Below are 20,288 nucleotides of genomic sequence, written 5' to 3'. Positions count from 1 at the left end.
TTTTGCATATACCTCTTACATAGACGTCAGCCCCCAAAGGCTATAAATCCCCAATTAAGCAAACCAAATCTAGCAATCTAATCCAACCCACCATCTTATTAAGGAGTGAGTGAGTGAGTGAAATCACTCAGTCGTGTCCAACTCTTTGCAACCCCATGGACTGTAGCCTACCAGGCTCCTCTGTCCATGGGATTTTCCAGGCAAGAATACTCAACTGGGTTGCCATTTCCTTCTCCAGATCTTCCTGACACAGGAATTGAACCTGGGTCTCCTGCATTGTAGGCAGACGCTTTACCATCTGAGCCACCAGGGAAGCTAGCAAATTTATGCCACTTTCTTGTTCCCATTCACTTTCTTCCTATCACATGGTGTGACTTCCCAAAGAGAACTCCAACAACATGAGCACCTTGAATGGGCAATGGACATTTCAAGACTAAAAGCTCAATTATAAATATAAAATTGTAGTTTAAGATTATAGATCATACCTAAAGCAAATCACTAAAATGAAGCCATCATAATAACACACCAATTATCAAACATATCAGGCAAATGTTTGACAAAGATAAAATGTTTTCTGTGAAGAAAGCTGAACACCGAAGAATGGATGCTCTTGAACTGTGGTGTTGGAGAAGACTCTTGAGAGTCCCTAGGACTGCAAGGAGGTCCAACCAGTCCATCCTAAAGGAGATCAGTCCTGAATATTCATTGAAAGGACTGATGCTGAAGCTGAAACTCCAATCCTTTGGCCACCTGATGCAAAGAACTGACTCACTGGAAAAGACCCTGATGCTGGGAAAGATTGAAGGCAGGAGGAGAAGGGGATGACAGAGGATGAGATGGTTGGATGGCATCACCAACTCGATGGACATGAGTTTGAGCAAGCTCCGGGGGTTGGCGATGGACAGGGAAGCCTGCCAGGCTGCAGTCCATGGGTCGCAAAGAATCGGACACGACTGAGCAACTGAACTGAACGGATACCAGGCAAACTTCTAAATATAATACTGCATTAACCTTCATCATTAACCTATGGCGGGGTGGGGGGTAGGGGGCAGGGGGGCAGGTGTGCAGTCGTCATGCTTCTTGTACAGAGAGACTGAGTGACTTGCCCAAGGTCACACAGGCTGTAAGTAACAGAGCCAGGGCTGGACCATAGAATCTGGAACCAGAGCCTGTGCTCATAAACACAACACTGCCCAGACACACGCTAAATTAGCAAAACAAACATAAATTGTATACAGGATTTTTTTTTAGCAAAGTATACTTTTATTCCTGTCAAGAATCTACAGGGATGCAATTTAAGCAAAGCATGTTCCACAGGTCGCATTAATGAGTAGTTAAGAAAGGTTTGCAATTAGCCAATCAATTTTTTTATATCTAAATCCATACTCTTCAAGGATTTCAAATTACTTGCAAGTGTTCTCTCAAGCATTTTAAACATTTCTTTCTATAATCTCATTTACACCATTCATTTGTAAAACTTAAAATGAAATTGTTTTACTTAAGTTTTCACTTCGCCATTATTTGTAACTAAATGGAAAAGAATCAGAATTTGCCATTTTTTTTTAAGAGCAGAAAAGGATCTTACAGATCATTTAGTCTGACCCATTCATTTTATAGTGAGGAAACAGAGCCTAGATTAAAAGTGATTTTTATAAAGATTTCACAGCACGCTGTTAAAAAATCAGGACTAAAACTCAGTTCTGCTTTTCTACAGCCGACCAGGGTCCAATTCCATGCCCTACTACAGCTGTCTGAGCTTTGAAATCTTCCAGAAGATTATTTCATTCTTTTTAAATGAAAAACAAAACCAAGTAACAGTAGAATTATTTTTTAAGAAGTTGAAATTGCATCATATTTGAGTGGCAAATTAACAAGCAATAAAAATATACTGGCTTTTACTTTTGTTATGATATATGAGGCACAGTTTTTCTTAAACCTTAGTTACAGCATCGACCCTCTTTCCTCAGAACTTCAAATGATAATTCAAAGCATGGCCTCAAATAAAATTTAAAAACAACAGTAATGTAAACATTTGCCAGCAAACTATGAAGTCTTTACACCAAAGATTGAAAATCAGAACCAGAGCAGAAGGAAACCGAGCCTCCACAAGGCACTGCTTCTCTGATGCTCTGACCAACCTGCCCAGAACTTAAAGCCCTGAATGTCCAAAGCCAGTCAGTCCCAAGCAGGCAGAAAGGAAACGAACATGCCTCAGGGTCAGGGGACCAAAACGGGGTGCCAGACACCCTGCAAACAAGCAGCGCCTCCATCCACTCCCTCATTCCAGCATCCCACTGGAAGCAAAGATTATTATTCCTGCTTCTCAGGTGATCACACTGAGGTTCAGAGACTAAGGAACAGACTTAAATCTCATGTGTAGTTCAATGAAGCAAGAACTGGGTGTGGAGCCTAGATTTGTTGATTTCAGCATGGGAGCTGTTTTCTAAAAATACCACCTTGCTATTACAGGCAATTATGGGCCTTCCAGTGGGTACAACTGGTTCAAGCTTAAAAAAAAATATCTTTCAATCTAAATATAAGTAAAAGTTGAAATATATAAGTAAGTAAAATAAAAATATAAATAAAGCTATTATGAGTTTTACCTCTAAAATGACAGCTTGTGTACTAAGTATAAAATCTGGAAGATGCCTGGTAAATAGTTACAGAAAATGGAATGAAGAGGAGGAAGGGAAGAAGGGTGAGAGGGAGGAAAACACTCAAAACTAAGTGCGAGAGTGCTGTAGATCACCGGGAGCTCAGTTCTGTGTTCTGTGATGACCTCGAGGGTGGGATACAGGGTGCGAGAGAGGTCTAAGAGAGGGGATAATATGTATACATATAGCTGATTTACTTTGTTGTACAGCAGAAACTAATACAATATTGTAAAGCAACTACACTCCAATAATAAAAATAAATAAACAAATATTTTAAAAAACCAAGTAGTCTCAACCCTTGTTATTCAGAGTGTGGTTCAGGACCCAGCAGCAAGGAAGCTTGTTAGAAATGCAGACTCTCAGGCCCCATTCGGATTGCTGAATCAGAACCCGACTTCCACTGAATCCCCCAGGTGACGTGCATACACGTAAAAGTGTGAGAAGGGAGGCTTAGACTAAGCACCAAACAGCAAATACCACTGGAATTCCAAAAAGGAAAAAGCAGTGATGATCAGAGAGGGCACCGTGCAAGTGGTTGAATCTGAGTTAATCTTCCATGTGATTATGCAGAGAATTCCTATGAGGAAATGTTTTAGAATTCTCCCAGGCAGTGAGGAGCAAGAGAAATGTATGAGAAAGAATAGGTGTGCAGGAAATGGAGTGGATTCAGGAGAAGTAAGCAGATCCTTCTGCCCAAGGTGAAGTACCTGAGGATAAATGTTTGGAGTTTTCCTTTTGTGTTCTTACTGTGCTCCAGGGTCACATAGTCCTGCATATAGGATTTCAATTTACAGAAAGAAAGAAAACTATTAAAGTAAAGTGTGTGCACCTGGAAAAGACGAGTACTCTTGGGGAATAAGAGCCAGCTGGATTCTCCTAACACACAGGTGAACTGATGGTTGACTCTGCCACCTGAGACCCCAGTGCCTGATGTGAGCAAGTCCAGTGAATCCATGGTGCAGCGGAAAGCCCTGCACCAAGCTTGACAAGGTTTTCATATTTTACAGGTTTTATATAAAGAGGTTCTGAGAACAGGATCCATCTACCAAATGTGGTTGCTACCCATGTAAAGTAGGGAGCATGTGGTGATTGGTTTACTGGGGGTTAACCTGGCCCAGTGCCTTTCTCCAGATGAAGCAGATTTCATCGGCGTCCCTGTGGCCTCAGTGATTTGCTGTGATCATTAACTAAATGCTGATCACCCAGAAATGGCATAGGTATATGGCCTTAGAAATGAGCCCTGTCTCTCCAAGTCCACGATAATCCATTTGTGCACAAAACAGACATTTACTGGGGTCGACCTCATGTCAGAGCTTTGCCAACTACTGTGAATTTGAGAACAGGAAAAAAAAAAAAAAATGGTCCTTGAATTCAAGCAACTTATACTCAATATTTCAGACAGCTAAACAACTGAAAGCCTTTGAGAACTTTGCTAAATAGGGGAAAGTCAGGTTTTTATAGGAGTTTAGAGGAAGCAAATCATCGGTCATTCCAGAGAAATTAATAAGCATGCACAGAGGAGTCAGGAATTAGGCTGAGTGCTGGTAAGTTTGCCAGGTAGAAAGAGGAGAAAGGACAGGAATGTTCCAGGCAGAGAAAGCAAGTTTGCACAAAGCTGGGAGGTATGAGTGAGCTGGAAGTGTTGGGAGCTGTAGCGGTTTAAGAATACAGGTTTTGGAATCTCATGGTCCAGGATTCAAAAAGGCTTTGCAAAATAGTGCTACAGATTCTCAGAAACTGTGAGATAACAATTTGGTCAGTTACAGAGCAATAGATAACTAATACACTGTGAAACTAATGAAGTTTCAGGGCTCCTCCCTTGCACTGGGCTCTTTCAAAGCCCAAAGCAGGTGGCGGCCCTAGCCATGTGTTCACACAGTCACAAGTTTTATAAATATGCAAATATAAGATAATGGATTTTGTAATCTCTGAGACAGTTCTTCACATTTTAAATTTTTTAATCAGTTGTGCTTTTAACATTTATTTTAATTTGCTAGACAGGGTGTGGAGAAAAAAAAGAACCTTCCTGTACTGTTGATGGGAATGTAAATTGGTACAGAGACTATGGAGAACAGTATGGAGCTTCCTTACAAAACTAAAAATAGAACTACCAATGACACAGCAATTCCACTCATAGGCATATACCAAGAGAAAAACATAATTTGAAAAGATACATGCACCCCAATGTTCACGGCAGCACTATTTACAAGAGCTAGGACATGGAAGCAACCTAAATGTGCATCAACAGGCGAATGGATAAAGATGTGGTACATATTTACAATGGACTACTACTCAGCCATAAAAAAGAACAAAATAAATGCCATTTGCAGCAACATGGATGGACCTAGAGATTGTCATACGGAGTGAAGTCAGTCAGACAGAAAAAGACAAATATAATACCAGTTATACGTGGAATCTAAAAAAAGGGTAGAAATGAACTTACTTGTAAGGGTTCTTAAGGGTAAGGGGGGACAACTAAATTGGGAGACTGAGATCAACATATATATATTATACAACATATGCATACTATATATACAATATATAAAATAGATAACTAATACGGACCTACTATATAGCACAGGGACATCTACTAAGCACTCTGTAATGGCCTATATGGGAAAGGAGTCTAAAAAAACATTGAATATATGTATATGTATAAATAATTCACTTTGCTGTGTACCTGAACCTAACACAATGCTGTACATCCACTATAATCCAATAAAATTTTGTAAATGTATTCTAAACATCAACTTTTATATACAAATGTATAATATATAAACATGCAAGTTTTTAAGTATGTAAATTTCAGTTCAGTTCAGTCGCTCAGTCATATCCAACTCTTTGAAACCCCATGGAATGCAGCAAGCCAGGCCTCCCTGTCCAACATCAACTCTGGGAGCTTGCCCATACTCATGTCCATCAAGCCAGTGATGCCATCCAACCATCTTATCCTCTGTCATCCCCTTCTCCTCCCTTCAATCTTTCCCAGCATCAGGGTCTTTTCTATAGAGTCAATTCTTTGCATCAGGTGGCCAAAGGATTGGAGTTTCAGCTTCAGCACCAGTCCTTCCAATGAATATTCAGGGCTGATTTCTTCCAGGATAGACTGGTTGGATCTCCTTGCAGTCCAAGGGTCTCTCAAGAGTCTTCTCCAACACCATAGTTCAAAAGCATCAATTCTTCAGTGCTCAGCTTTCTTTATGCTCCAATTCTCACATCCATACACGACTACTAGAAAAACTATAGCTTTGACTAGATGGACCTTTGTCAGCAAAGTAAGGTCTCTGCTTTTCCATATGCTGTCTAGGTTGGTCATAGCTTTTCTTCTAAGGAGCAAGCATCTTTAAATTTCATGGCTGCAGTCACCATTTGCAGTGATTTTGGAGCCCAAGAAAATAAAGTCTCTCACTGTTTCCATGGTTTCCCCATCTATTTGCCATGAGGTGATGGGACTGGATGCCATGATCTTAGTTTTTTAAATGTTGGGTATTAAGCCAGCTTTTTCACTCTCCTCTTTCATTTTCACCAAGAGGCTCTTCAGTTGCTCTTTACTTTCTTCCATAAGAGTGGTGTCATCTGAATATGATATTTCTCCCAGAAGTCTTGATTCCAGCTTGTGCTTCATCCAGCTTGGCATCTCACATGATGTACTCTGTATATAAGTTAAATAAGCACGATGACAATATACAGCCTTGATATACTCCTTTCCCGATCTGGAACCAGTCCATTGTTCCATATCTGGTTCTAACTGTTGCTTCTTGACCTGCATACAGATATCTCAGGAGGGAGGTAAGGTGGTCTGGTATTCCCATCTCTAAGAATTTTCCACAGTTTATTGTGATCCACACAGTTAAAGGCTTTGGTGTAGTCAATAAAGCAGATTTTTTTTTTTTTTCCCTGGAATTCTCTTGCTTTTTTGATGATCCAACAGATGTTGGATTTGATCTCTGGTTCCTCTGACTTTTCTAAATCCAGCTTGAACATCTGGAGGTTCATGGTTCACGTACTGTTGAAGCCTGGCTTGGAGAATTTTGAGCATTAGTTTGCTAGCATGTGAGATGAGTGCAATTGTACAATAGTTTGAGCATACTTTGGCATTGCCTTTCTTTGGGATTGGAATGAAAACTAACTTTTTCCAGTCCTGTGATCACTGCTGAGTTTTCCAAATTTGCTGGCATATTGAGTGAAGCACTTTCACAACATCATCTTTTAGGATTTAAAATAGCTCAACTGGAATTCCATCACCTCCACTAGTTTTGTTTGTAGTGATGCTTCCTAAGGCTCACTTGACTTCGCATTCCAGGATGTCTGGCTCTAGATGAGTGATCACACCATCATGGTTATCTGGGTCATGAAGATGTTTTTTATAAAGTTCCTCTGTGTATTCTTGCCACCTCTTCTTAATATCTTCTGCTTCTGTTAGGTCCATATTGTTTCCATCCTTTATTGTGTCCATCTTTGCTTGAAATGTTCCCTTGGTATCTCTAATTTTCCTGAAGAGATCTCTAGTCTTTTCCATTCTATAGTTTTGCTCTATTTCTTTGCATTGTTATCTCTTAGGAAGGCTTTCTTATCTCTCCTTGCTAGTCTTTGGAACTTTGCATTCAAATGGCTATATCTTTCCATTTCTCCTTTGCCTTTCACTTTTCTTCTTTTCTCAGCTATTTGTAAGGTTTCCTCAGACAAACATTTTGCCTTTTTGCATTTCTGTTTCTTGGGCCTGGTTTTGATCACCACATCCTATACAATGTCACAAGCCTCCATCCATAGTTCTTCAGACACTCTATCAGACCTAATCTCTTTAATCTATTTGTCACTTCCACTATATAATTATAAGGGATTTGACTTAGGTCATACCTGAATTGTCTAGTGGTTTTCCCTACTTTCTTCAATTTAAGTCTGAATTTTGCAATAAGGAGTCCAAGGGACTCTCAAGAGACTTGTCCAACTCCACAGTTTAAAAGCATCCATTTTTCAGCACTCAGCTTTGTTTATGGTCCAAGTTTCACATCCATACATGACTACTGGAAAAACCATAGCTTGGATTAGATGGATTTTTGTTAGCAAAATAATGTCTCTCCTTTTTAATATGCTGTCTAGGTTGGTCATAATTTTTCTTCCAAGGATAAAGCATCCTTTAATTTCATGGCTGCAGTCAACATCTGCAGTGATTTTGGAGCCCAAGAAAATAAAGTCTGTCACTGTTTCCATTGTTCCCCCATCTATTTGCCATGAAGTGATAGGACCAGATGCCATGATCTTCATTTTTTGAATGTAAATGTAAAATATGATAAATATATACATAAATGCACACAGGTTAAGTCACTTGAGTCGTGTCCAACTCTTTGTGACCCTATAGACTGTATCTAACCAAGCTCCTCTGTCCATGGGATTCTCCAGGCAAGGATACTGGAGTGGGTTGACACACCCTCCTCCAGAGGATCTTCCCAACCCAGGGACTGAACCTGCCTCTCTTATGTCACCTGCATTGGCAGTCATGTTCTTTATCCCTAGCACCACCTCAGAAGTCCCATACACATAAATATGTAAATATAAAACGTACTCATACACACGAGACAGCGTGTTTAATGTTATGTAGTATGCGTGATGCTATGCTTAAGGAGATGTGTGTTGATACTATATATAAACCAGATATCATTTGGAAAATTAAATAAATTACATTTCCTGGATGTGGATTCATCCAGAACCATGTCAGGCAATCTCTACTCTTGTCTCTGTCTTTCCATTCCTTTCTTGTACCATCTCCATGCAGAGCTCACTCCTCACCATCTTCTTGAAGGAGTCCAATCTTACCAAACAATGTGTGGTTTTCCAATGTTTCAGGACAGGCTGGCTGAGCCATGAGGAAGAGACTACCTTCTGCCCCTCTAAGGCATTCCATCCCCCTGTGGCCGAGCTTCTCTCAGAGCCCATCTACTGGCCATTTGACCCCACCCCCAAAGCCCCCAAAGAAGGGCTTTGCTGTCACTTGCAGAACCCCACCGGTTGCCTCCCTGCTTCTGACTACTTTTTGCCAAGAGATATATGTGTGCATGTATGCTTACTCATGTCTGACTCATGTTTTTGACCCCATGGACTGTAGCCCATCAGGCTCCTCTGTCCATGGAATTCTCCAGGCAAGAAGACTGGAGTAGGTTGCCATTTCCTTCTCCAGGGGATCTTCCTGACCCAGGGATTGAACCCACATCTCCTGCATGGTAGGCAGAAGACTCGTTACCACTAAGCCACCAGGGAAGCTCGCCAGGAGATGCTTCCCTGGAATTCTGAGACAGCACATCACAGCCCACTGTAAATTTATGCTGGACTACCTGGATAGTCACATCCTTAAAAACAAGCCTGAAACATGACTCCACTGGCCCTTTTTACTCCAGGTTAAAGATCATATCACATTCAGAAGCAGAACTAGACGTAATTGAAAGGGTTAATGAGAAAAGTCAGAGGTAAGTGAGCTTCCAGTACATCGCACTCCTTCCAAATAAACACAAGTCACAGCATGGTATAGAAATTAAAGCTCTGCAGCAGTTCTAAGAGAAAAAATGAAAAATGGAACTGTCACAGAGCAAATGACAGGATAGTCCTGTGAGTTCAAAAGAGTCTGTGTCATAAGAATCGGTACCTTATTCCCCTGTGAGTGGTGACTTCATTTCATCAAAACATCATCTATTCACATCAAGTCAGTAATTGTCAATTTGAATTGCTTTTATTGTGATAAGTGGAATATTTCATGGTATATCAGTGAACAAGGATGACTTAAGCCGTTAGGATTGCAGCCACTCCCTAGGGTGAGTCCCAAGGGAGTTTAGGATGTGAAAAAAACACAGGATACTAGCCCCAGATAGCTGAGATACATATGAAAGGAATTTCAGTAAACCCAACCTCTTGCATTTTCCTATACATAGAAAAGTGCTAAATACCTTAACTTGAGATATCTGCTTTTAACAACAATCTTTGGATGTTTAGACTACCTGCCCTTTGTTGCAAAAGGCTCCTGCCTTGCTTCCTCAGTGCAGTTCTCTTAGGGTTACTTGAGATGCTATCTCCTGGGCTTGAAGTCCTAAAAATTCCCACCTAATAAAACACAGCTCTCAACTTTTAGATTGTGATTTTATTTTTTTAAGTCAACAGTAGCTTTGTTAGTAGTATGTAGTTTGTAAATGTGGTTTGGCTCTAGAGCCATATAAGAATTATAAGTATAAGGAACATAAATACATTTCACGTTTGTTCATGTATAAGTCAACATTTGGGGGGGCCGATGGTGTCCTACGGGCATTTTTTTCAGGTTTACAACATACCAGCTAACAGTTTAGAAAATGAAAAAACAAAAACACAAAAAGGAGTATTCACTATGATCTCAGTTATTCATTCATTTATTAACCCATTAAATATATATTTATTGGATACTGATTACATGTTGCCAGGAATCACTTGAAACACTGCATACAGCAATACATGTTAGGCAAGGTCATGCTTCTCCTCCACCTTAATTTCAAACAAAAAGGAAATTTTTTAATGTTTTTAAAGGTAATTTTAGAATCTGACACATGCATAGAAGGAAAGAAACCAGGGTGATCTGGTAACAAGTGACTGAAGAGGCTGCTTTGGTTCAAAGCAGGAGAGGTCACTCTGTGGACATAACATTAGCCTTGAGACCAGGGAAGGGACAGCCTTCTGCAAAAACCAGAGGATTAACTTTCCAGGAAGAGGAAAAAGGAAATGTAAAGGCCCTGGGGTGAAATGACTGGAAAAGAATCCATGCAGGGAGTAGGGGCGAGGGTTAGGTAGGCAGATCAGACCACACTGGATCTTTTTAATGATTTGAAAGGGATCCGGATTTTATTCCAGGTACTTCTGGAAACCTCTGGAGAGTTCTTTAGATGGTAATAACAAGATTTAATATAAACTTTGAAAAGTAAAATGAAGTCTATGAAACAAATAAGGGTGAAAACCAGATGAGTTGGGAGGCTACTGGAGTAAACAAAGTAAGAAATGGCAGTGGCTGGGCGAGGAGGCAGCAGTGGAAACAAAAAGAAGTGGGTGAATTTGAGATATAGGTAGAGATACAGTCCACAGGCTTGGTGATGGACTGGATGTTAAAAGGTGAAGGAGAGAAAGAAAAGATTCAGAGGTGCTTTGAAGATTTAGGAATTGAGGCATTAGTGTTTTTTGTTTTATTTTAAAATAAAACAGCAGGGATATAGCAATAATTCTAAATGGAAATAAAATATTAAGACTCAGTATGTTTGGATGGTGGAAATAAAGTTTCCTTTTTGTGTGGATATAAATTTCTAAATGAAAATAGATAACCAATACCTTTTGTTTAAATTTCCTGGTGATAAATATCTTTTTTTTTTTTTGGCACAGAGTCAAGGCTCCAAGTCATCTGAGGAAAGCAGAAGTCTGTTAGAAGTCTGAATAGGAGAGTCCCAGAATAGAAGAAGCCAAGGATTGAAGCAAGAGGTAAGGATGGGGATCTGGGTCAATGGATGATATTACAGAAAGTAAGGTCACAGCAAGTCAGAAAGGGAGCTCGGACCTGCTAACTTGGCTGTCCTAGTCTACCTGTGCATCATGGCTGCTTTTAAAGAGCTGGCAACACCCATCTGTTCCTGCCAAACAATAATAATGCTCAGTACTAGTGTTATTATCCCTCAATGAATGGGAGTTTCCACCACTAAAATGCGCAACTGGTACCAATCTACTCCCCTCTTTACCACTCAAAGCACAAGAAAGAACACAAAGGACAGGGTGGCAAGGAGGTCCCATCCAAATTGTGTATTGTATCCTCATTATTATTCATGGTCATTAAAATTGCCAACTTGAAATGACAGTATAGATGGCAGAACTGAAAAACAAAGTGCTCTGTCCATGAGATTTTCCCCAACCTAAAAAAAAAAGAGAGAGAGAAACAAAGTGCATTTCTAAGATTACACAACTGTCTGGTGACTGAGTCCTATTTTCTTTCCATCACAGTGTGTTAAACACAACAGTTCGGTACTTCCCAATACTTTTCACACTGTGCCACACGTAGAGACTGATAGTTTTACAGGATAGTGGGACAAACAGGCAGGGATGCTCCTGGCCTGCTATTTCCTCAGAGCGCCATCTGCCCCAAGGCTTATGTGACCACACAGAAACTAAATGGGTAAACAGCTAGACACAACTTTAAGAAAACTGTACATTTGTTTACAGGAGACTTAAATTGGTGATTCCCGAACTTTCCAAAACTTTGGAAAACTTTTAAGACACAGATTCCCAAGGACTTATCCAAGACATATTGGTAAAATTGCATATGTGAAACGAATCACCAGTCCAGGTTCGATGCATGATACAGGATGCTCAGGGCTGGTGCACTGGGATAACCCAGAGGGATGGGATGGGGAGGGAGGTGGGAGGGGGGTTCAGGATGGGGAACACGCGTACACCTGTGGCAGATTCATGTTGATGTATGGCAAACCAATACAATATTGTAAAGTAATTAGCCTCCAATTAAAATAGATAAATTTATATTAAAAATAAATAAAATTAAATTTTAAAAAGACATATTGGTTAAATTGCTTATGATTTCAAGTAACAGAAGATACCCACTCAAATTGGGTTAAGTAATTAATAGGAAGTTTAAGCTTTGGTCAATTTTAACACTAATTCAGTGCCTCATCCACAAAGCCATGCTGAGTGGATCAGCTTTGTCTTCCAGTTGCTTCTCCGTGTTAATCAAAAATGGTTGCACCTCTTCTAGGCAATAAAATAGTCTCTGTTATACAATCTTCAACAATGCAAAGAGGCAGAAGGGGCCAAGTTTTCTTATGTCTCTCTAATTTAGAACCTTCCTCTGAAGCCTCAAAGCTGACTTGCTGCTGCTGCTGCTGCTAAGTCGCTTCAGTCTTACTCTGTGCGACCCCATAGACGGCAGCCCACCAGGCTCCACCATCCCTGGGATTCTCCAGGCAAGAACACTAGAGTGGGTTGCCATTTCCTTCTCCAGTGCATGAAAGTGAAAAGTGAAAGTGAAGTCACTGAGTCGTTTACCACTCCTAGCGACCCCATGGACTGCAGCCTACCAGGCTCCTCCATCCGTGAGATTTTCCAGGCAAGAGTACTGGAGTGGGGTGCCATTGCCTTCTCAGAAAGCTGACTTAGTCTCATCTAATCAGCCTCATGTACTTAGCATGTGTCATCCTTTGTTCAGTAGCTAAGTCCTGTCTGACTTTGTGGTCCCAGGGACTGCAACATGCCAAGCTTCCCTGTCCCTCACTGTCTTTCCTGTGTCCCTCACTGTCTTTCCCTGTCCCTCACTGTCTTTAAGAGTTTGCTCAAACTCATGTCCATTGAGTTGGTGATGCCATCCAACTATCTCATCCTCTGTGGCCCCCTTCTCTTCCTGTCCTCCATCTTCCCCAACATAATTGGCTTTATGTAATTGATAACAATAGGGTCACATTCCTACCCTTAAGCAAATCAGTATCAAAGGAGATGGTTCATCCTGATTGGTTTATGTTACTCATGATTAAAACTCTGGAGCTGGAAATTCAGTTACCAATCTGAGTCAGGAAATACCCAAATAAAACTAGATTTTGCCCATTAGGAAGAAGTGTAGGTAAGCAACAATTATTATTGTGCTACATAAACAAAACCAAAATCTTTGAAAAGCCCTAACATCTATATATATATATTTTTTTTAATTAAAATCATTCTGATGATGGGTCAGGTTTGGGAACCACAGTTCTCAGCTCAGGGTGCTAGCCCACATGTGGCCTTTGCGTAAATTAGCAGAGAAGGCCTCCTTCAGCTTGTGGCGTACAGCTGTGAGCAGAGGGCAGTTTTGTTTGAGTGAAAACAAAGTAGGCCCTTCCTGCTCACCTTCACATCAGGGAGCAGGGCAGGGGCTAAATTTTAATCCCTCAGTTCCTCTCTCCTCACTGAGCCCAGTGGTGTGCTGATCAATGTTTATCAATCAGCTCACTCATCTGTAGAGACTGCCAGTTTCCGTGTGTACATACACCCACCAAGGCCGAGTTTAAGCCACTGTTGTAATGTCACTGAATGTGGAGCTGGGAAGTGATGTGCATAGTCAGTGCTCAGAAGTATCAATCAGCCTCAGCACATCTTGGACACGGACTCACCATGTAAAGAACACAACTTGCACAGTCAAGCATAGTACCCGCCTGTAACCACGCTTTGCTCCACACGGGGAGAACCTACCAAAATAAAGCTATATAAAACTGGCCAGGGTTTTTTATTTTATATATATAAAGATAATGAGTCCCTAGTTCTAAACACAAGCCCTGGTAACTGCATTTTAAAAAGCATTGTTTCACAACCTCCACCCTACCTTAAATGATACTCCACTTGGAAATTAATAATGCACAGAAACTTCATATTTTTTTTTCTTTTTTTTCTTTTATTTTTTAACTTTACAATATTGTATTGGTACCACTAATGAGTAATAAATTATACTCTTGATCATTGTGTTACTTAAAATATATGAAGTTCAGGATGGGGAACTTCATATATTTTAAGTAACACAATGATCAAGAGTATAATTTATTACTCATTAGTGGGAAAGACAACTTGATATAAAAAAAGTAGAACTCATAAAAGGCTAAGTAAAAAATGAATCACTTTTATAAATAATGTCAAAGGAAATGATTATATCTTTGAATTTTGGGGAAAGCACAAAATTTATTGAAGAAAAATTCCTCTCTCTGAAGCTACCTAATAATATAGAGGAAGCTTAAACAATCTGTTACATGGTCATGCACTTTTCCCTTTGCCTCAAATGCTTGCTTTAAGTCTTGCTTTATATAAATGTGGATATGCTTCTCCTTTTCATATTGGCATGGATACTAAAATAAAGGAAGCTGGCATAACCTATGGTGAAAGTGTCATATTTTGTGTCAAGCTACCTTGGATGAAGTCTGTTCTACCACCTGCCAATGGTATAATTCTGGTCTAGTCACTTAACCTCTCCTAATTCCAATATCCTCATGGATAACTCTGATATCCTCATGGTTAACATCAAGGGAATAACAGCACTACATCATAGGGCTTAGAAGCAGTGTACATGAAATAATTCATGCCTGTACTCAGTACCATGGCCAGCATATAGTATATACGCCATAGACATTAGCCACAGGGCACTCAGTCACTTGGGCAGAGCTGGTGTCCAAAAGCCTGTAGATGTCTATCCAAGCAACCAATCAACCAACCATCATGGTAGCTACACTAAGCACCTCTCAGAATTTATTCTCATCCTTGGTGAAGGAAACCAAGAGGTGACAGTGATTGAGCAAATAGTCTATAGCAGGCCCACAACAAAGTAGTCTAACTCAAGTGTTCTTATTGTATTTCACAAGCATGACTGTGACTGTATATTTATGTTTTTACTGCTCCCTACTCACTCTTTCTAGTTCTCAGAGGGTTTTTGTCTCCTCTACCTCCATTTCTTACTGTGTATTTGTCACCCATTAGGGCTTAAAGACGGAGAAGGCAATGGCACCCCACTCCAGTACTCTTGCCTGGAGGATCCCAAGGACGGAGGAGCCTGGTAGGCTGCGGTCCATGGGGTCACTAAGAGTCAGACACGACTGAGCGACTTCACTTTCACTTTTCACTTTCATGCATTGGAGAAGGAAATGGCAACCCACTCCAGTGTTCTTGCCTGGAGATCCCAGGGACGGGGCAGCCTGGTGGGCTGCTGTCTATGGGGTCGCACAGAGTCGGACACGACTGCAGCGACTTAGCAGCAGCAGCAGCAGCAGGACTTAAAGAGAGAAGAAACCACTGGCCTAAATAGCAAAAAAGATGGATTTCTATGTATGTTTATAAAATATGGTGCCTTGTTTGTAGGAACATTTTTCATTTATTTGATTTTTTCTTGCAGAGATCAGATAGACCAGCTAGGCAAGAAGTGGAAGATGAACTTGGACATGAGAGGATGAGAACCTTTGGTTCAACAGTGGGAGGAAAAAGGATCTTCCATCAGGAGGATCAGGGAGCTGGCAGCAAGCAGCCTCAGGGCTGTGCTTCAGCAATGAAGGACCAGTTCTCCTGCCCATTCCCATCACCTCTACATCATCTATGGACAACACCCATTCAATGATCTGGCCCCTAGACTAAGCTTCCAGAAGGAAGGTGGATGGACAGCTTCTGTGGCAATGACCCCTTTCATAGAGGCACTGGCTAGGATCAGTGGACCCCATGAGTCATGGCTGTGGTAGACACATCATTTCTGTTACATAGGCATTAGGGCAGGTATTTGACAGCAGGGTTTCTAGACCTCAGCACAACTGACATTTTGATAGACAATTCACTGTTATTTGGAGCAATATTATGCACTGTGGAGCACCTGCCTCCTACTTGTAACACCTAAAAAGTGTCTCCAGATATAGCCAGATGTCCACTGGGGAACAAAATCACCCCTGGGATGTGGGGCAGGGAACCAGTGTTCTACATAATAACTTCATAATAGTGCTACAATCCCCACGGCTTTAGGTAGTGAATTACTAATGAACACTGAATTAGAGGTAGTCAGTAGGCTGTCCAAGGTTCCAGGACCAGTGAACGGTTTGCTTTGTCTGAAGCATGTGTTTCTTTAGCATTCTGCCTCTCTTCATGGGACTTAAGTCTAGCTCAGAATCTTTAAAATAGTAGGCATTTCATAAATGTTTGTTACATTAAACAATAAATGAATGAATGAGGATTTTCCCATTTTAATTCTCTAGGGTCTTATCCTCCATCGAAGTAAATAGGCAGAAATTTTATAGTCAGTAACAAGGACCACTGAGCCAGAAGCAGTGATAATCAGCCTTGTTCACATGGATGTCCAAAGGTCTCTCACCTGGAGTGGCCCAAGAGGCATAAGGCTTTTCTGAAAAGCTACTGATAGAGACCAGAGAGATCACACCAGCTGTGTGACAGCCTGAGACACAGGTGATCTGCAAGAAAGAAGAAAGTCTTGCTGTCATTGTTATCACTGCTCCCTTGGGTAAACAGTCTTCATATCTGTACCAGATAAATACAAAAGCAGAAGGGGGCCTTCGCTGGTGGTCCAGGGGTTAAAGACCTTGCCTTCCAGGGCAGAGGGTACCAGTTCCATCCCTGGTGGAGGGGCTGAGATCCTTGCATGCCTGCCTCATGGCCACAAAAACAAAACAGAAGTAATATTGTAACAAATTTAATAAAGACTTAAAAAAATGATTCACATTAAAAAAAAATCTTAAAGAAACAGAAACAACAGCAGGACTCCTTCCCCTCCTTCTTTATATGAATCGTTGAGGTGTATATGACACTCTTACAAAGAAGAACTTTGGCCTGGGAGTCAGGAGACCTGGATTCCAGGCCTGACTCTAATTAACCATGGGATGTGAATACATCATTTGGCCCCTGAGACTGTTTCATTGTCTGATATTTAGAAATGGAGACACACAATGGCTCAGATCTTTTCTGAATCTCTTGTTCTTTGAACTCATGTGTATTAGATGATCATCTACTGTTCTTTTCTAGATCTCTTGTTCTCTGGACTTGGGTATATAAGATTGCCATTTGCTGCAGTATTAAAACCGTCTGCTCTAAGCCATTTCTGTGAATTGCTATAGAATTTAGATTGGAGCTGGAAAAATCAATAACCGAGTCACCAAACATATAAGTTAGCTCTCATGACTTGATTATTTCTATGCATTGCAAATAGCTTGGATTTAAATATTTATGATTTTGCAGCCAGTTCAGGCATGTAGTCATTCTGTCATGTATTGAATAAAAAATAATCAATGGAAAATAATGCCCTCATCAAGCTCCAGTCAAACTAAATGTTGAATAGCCTAACTGCAGACATGGCAGATTTTCTTTAAATCAATCTTCCAACAGGAGTCCTACACTTATAAACACCCAACAACCACTCTTTCCTGTGGAACCACTCAAATTTCTGTCTCTGCTGCTGCATTTGTGACATTCTCTCCATTCTGAATATTCTAGCAACTCTCAAAAGTCTACTACAGATGGACAATGAGGTCTCTTGAATCTTCTCATGAGAGGTAATACTTTCTGCCTCTGAATTCTTTCAGTTAAAAAACGTTGAGTACTTTCTCTGTTATATTCCCTGGAGCTCAGAGCCGAGGAAATGATTGCTGAACCCACAGAGGTATATGCAAGGTGTTATAAGAGCATCTATGCACTGTAAGACTAAGGTGAGGTTACCTGAGTAAGGTAGGGAAATGGTACAAGACAAGGGTGACAGGCAGGAGAAAGGGGGACAGTTGATGTCACTGTTTCATTCTGCAATCGCCACAGCTTAATAAATAAGACTCTGTTTCAGAAGCATGAACTGTAAGAAAGCGTCATTCATAAATCTATAGAGGAAGGTGAAGGATGATTTGTGTAAGGTGGCATAAGCCAGTGCAAGTCTAATGAGGGGGTGGACATGATCAGATTAGTATTTTATAGGAGAGCTCTCTGACAACCGCATGGAAAATAGAACAAAGAAAGACATGACCAGCTAGGAGAAAAGTGAGACATTCAGGAAGCTGTTGGAGTGAAACAGATCAGATATCCTGATAGTGAGCACAAAGGCAGTAGTCAAGAAGTGAACAGGAACGTTAAGTTTAGAATATAGTAAGAGGTAAAAGTCCACCAAACATTATTGTATATGATGCTTAAAGAAAAGGCAGGAATTCATGATGCTGTCCTGATTTCTGGCTCGGAAGATGAAGTGGATGATGGTGGTTTTCACCAACTTGAGGAACAGAGCAGATCTGGGGGTAGAATAAATTTATAATTTGAGGTATATTGAGTTTGAAGTGCCAGTGGCACATGTCAATGGAGAGGTCCTTTGGGCATTGAAATACATAAAATCAAAACTCAGGAAAGCGATATGAGCTAAAGACATAGATTCTTTAACCTTTTTACGGTGAAATATAACACACACCCATAAAAGTATACAAAAATAAATGAACAGCCTAATCAATTATAAATTAAACATTCATGCAACTCGGGTCAAGAAATAAGCCCCTTCCATTTTCAAAGCCACTTGAATACCTTTTCCTAATCACAGCCAAGACCCTCCCTCCCAACAGAATAACCATCTTGATTTTATGGTAATCACTTTCCTATTTTCTACTTTTAGCCCATAATTCTTAATCCCTCCAGCTTGATTGTACCCATTTTGAGCTTTCTAATGACATGGAATGTATTTTTTATGACTAGTGTCTTGTCTCCTATATATTTGCAAAATAAATCCATGATGCTTGCTGTGTGTCACTGTGGTTCATTTGTTTTCATTGTAATATAGTAGCCAGTTTTATTTTTTGCTGGTGGATCTTTGAGTTGTTTTTTTCTGTTATGAATAAAGTTGTTATGAACACAGTTAAAATTATCACCTGATAGACATATCTGTTAGGTAAATAACTTGGAATGGAATTCCTAGGTCAAAAGATAGCATAGAATCCTTAACTTCAGTAGAAGATATCAACCATGATCTTAGTAACTGTACCACTTTACATAAACATCTGCAATAAATAAGACTTCCAGTTGCCACACAATCTCACCAACACTTGATAACGCGTGCCTTTTTAATTTCAGCCATTCTGATGAGTAGAGGTATTACATGTGGCATTTTGCTGATTAACTAGTAAAGTTGAGTGCCTGTATATTAATTTCTATCTATTTGCTAATCATTTAAATACCCTCTTTGGGGGAATTTCTATTCCAATATCTTACCTGCTTTTTTTCTCTACAAAATCCTTAACAAAATATGAACAAATGGAACTCTGTGATATATCAGAATACATCATGCCCAAATTGAATATTTCAGAAATGCAAGTTCTTGACTCAGGCTGACCTTTGTGTTTCCTTTTCATAATACTCTTATCAGATTTTGCTATTCAAGTTATGCTGCTGCTGCTAAGTCACTTCAGTCGTGTCTGACTCTGTGCAACCCCATGGACGGCAGCCTACCAGGCTCCTCCGTCCCTGGGATTCTCCAGGCAAGAACACTGGAGTGGGTTGCCATTTCCTTCTCCAATGCAGGAAAGTGAAAGTGAAAGTGGAGTTTCTCAGTCGTGTCTGACTCTTTGCGACCTCATGGACTACAGCCCACCAGGCTCCTCCACCCATGGGCTTTTCCGGACAAGAGTACTGGAGTAGGGTGCCAATATGCTAGATACATGGAACAGGAAATATTGCTTCTCTTTCTTTTCTCTGGAGGATTTGATATAAGATTTCTTTAATATTTTGTAGAATTTACTGGATAAACCATGTGAGCTTGGAGTTTTCTAGGTGAGAAAGTTTGTATTTACGGACCTGTATCACAGGCCTTATACAGCTTTGTGCCTCTGTTTTACAGCTAAATTGTACTTCTGTGAAGGATTAGTTCCCTGCTAGTATACAATTTTCTTGAAGGCCAGAACTGTGTCTCCAATGCACATCTTGGAACCTTGCACATGGCAGATGTACCATGAATCTAACTGAAATAACTACAGTATCCATTTGGGAGTCATTTTGAATACTTAATCCCAACATAAGATGTATGTATTCTGTTTTATGGTCTTTATTTATCTCACTGGCATCTATGGGAAAGGTTAGTATACTCTCCAAGGACTAGTAAGAGCCACAAAAAGTTAT

At 40.4% G+C, this 20,288-nt stretch overlaps 1 non-coding gene across 1 annotated transcript; it reads right to left on the bottom strand.

The window, feature by feature from the left end:
- Positions 1 to 240: 240 nt before the first annotated feature.
- On the bottom strand, positions 241 to 313 carry TRNAC-ACA (transfer RNA cysteine (anticodon ACA)). Its single transcript has one exon. It is a non-coding gene; the product is annotated as a tRNA-Cys (tRNA).
- Positions 314 to 20,288: the final 19,975 nt, after the last annotated feature.

The sequence above is a fragment of the Bos taurus genome, chromosome 11 (genome assembly GCF_002263795.3).
Source record: "Bos taurus isolate L1 Dominette 01449 registration number 42190680 breed Hereford chromosome 11, ARS-UCD2.0, whole genome shotgun sequence".
Taxonomy (NCBI): domain Eukaryota; kingdom Metazoa; phylum Chordata; class Mammalia; order Artiodactyla; family Bovidae; genus Bos; species Bos taurus.
This window is presented reverse-complemented; position numbering and strand designations above follow the sequence as displayed.